Source organism: Enhydra lutris, unplaced genomic scaffold (genome assembly GCF_002288905.1).
Source record: "Enhydra lutris kenyoni isolate GAN:26980312 unplaced genomic scaffold, ASM228890v2 scaffoldscaffold1, whole genome shotgun sequence".
Classification (NCBI taxonomy): Eukaryota; Metazoa; Chordata; class Mammalia; order Carnivora; family Mustelidae; genus Enhydra; species Enhydra lutris.
Genome location: NW_019154085.1, coordinates 85312066 through 85313903, shown reverse-complemented (window position 1 = coordinate 85313903; position 1838 = coordinate 85312066).

Below are 1838 nucleotides of genomic sequence, written 5' to 3'. Positions count from 1 at the left end.
TGATGGGTATCAGTATTTTTATGGTTGTCTGTTTTTCTAGTAGCAGAAATAGTTATGGCTGTGAGCCCATATAATGCATCCTTTCTTGGTTGTAATTCACCATATATTCTCCATTTCTACCTAGTTAATGTGTATCCAATTCTAAACACACACACACACACACACACACACACACATGCACACACTACTTTATGTGTGTTGGAATGTTCCTTTTCTTCTTCCCCACTATTTGTTCACACAGTGACACTTTATAGAGATAAGAATAAGTGCACATTTCAGTGTCAAGATATATGCTTTTTTAAAGATCCTTAATAGATTCTAACTGCCCAATAATACTGAAATAACTGTGGTCATAAGACATTTTTTCCCTTTGATTGCAGGCACATGAGGGACATTGCTCAAAAGCTAGTATAAAAGTTATTACTACCTTGTGTAACAATGGACTGTATAGATCCATACTGTCTTTTGTGAATATATTCTGAATGTTTAGTAATGTTTAATTAAAAAAACAATTTTTGCCTGTTCACAAAAGGAGGAAGGAAGGATATATGCATATTTATACACACACACACACACACACACACACACACACACACACACATATAAATAATCAGGGGTGTGTGTTTTACCTATGAGAAAATATATTTTGAAAGCAGGCTGCAGATATAAGGTAATAAGGAACCTTCATATGAGCTCATCTAAAACAAAAGAAGGATGGGACTTCCTTCAGGAGTCCTTCTAGAGTGTATACAGGGCATTCTCTCTCACAACTCTGTGCCCCCCCATACTGCTGCACTCACAGTTCCAACAGTTCTTTTGGAAGTACTCTGTGCATGAACCTTGTTAAACCTTCTGAAAAGGTTTTGTCTTTATTCTCACACTAGGGAAACCGGACAACAAAGTCGACAGTGTGTTACTGGTCAACATCTATTTTTCTAGTTATAGCTTTTCGACTCTAAACTCCTTGCAGCAAGAACAATGACTTTTCCATCTTTTTCTTCCCAGCTTAGCCTTACGATGCACAAGCAGCATTTGCTAAATAGATGACTTGAGAATGCCACACCTTCGGAGTTTAATACTCAGTGAATCAAAATAAGTAAGTCATGCAAACATATGTTAACAATGCATCTTTGGCATGAAGAAAGTCATAGTTCTCAGTAGGAACAAATGTCTGCGTGGCAAAATCATGATCTTTTCTCTTCCTGTCTTCACATCACAATGCAAAGAAACTTCATCAGTTGGAGGTAGAGGAACGTCTCTCTGTTTGCAGGCCAGGAGTGGATGCAGGCACGTCTGTTTTAAACCTCCCTGAGCTCTGACTTTCCTCTTCTCCAGAGACTCTCAGCTCTGACAAGTGACCTCTTTACCTTGTATTGGACATATTGATCCAGAAACTACTCAAAAACCTGCCCTGATACTCTGTTTTCCAAACCACAGAGGCCTCCAGAGCTGACCTCTAGTCTCTCTAGTGTGGTCGAGCGCTACCCTCCCCTCTGGCATGTGATGGATATGCCCTGACCCCATGATATTTGATGTTTAGAATCAAATTTCCTCACTATGCGCATTAAACGAACAAACAGTTTTCTGTCTTAAAGAGCCAAATCTCTGTTGTGGAAATAAACATAGAGAACCTAGTAATTACAGGTTGTTAAAGAGTGAGACAATGAGGAAAACTTCAGTAAATGGGAAATGGGGGTGATTTAACAGCAACCTTTTTAATCACAGCATTTAGTTAATGGAAAAAAAGAGAGAGTGGCATGTCCACTAGGAAGTTTATGCAGCTGCAGTATTGAATTAAGATTCTGACATTTTATTAGAGAACTTTTTTTTTTAAATGG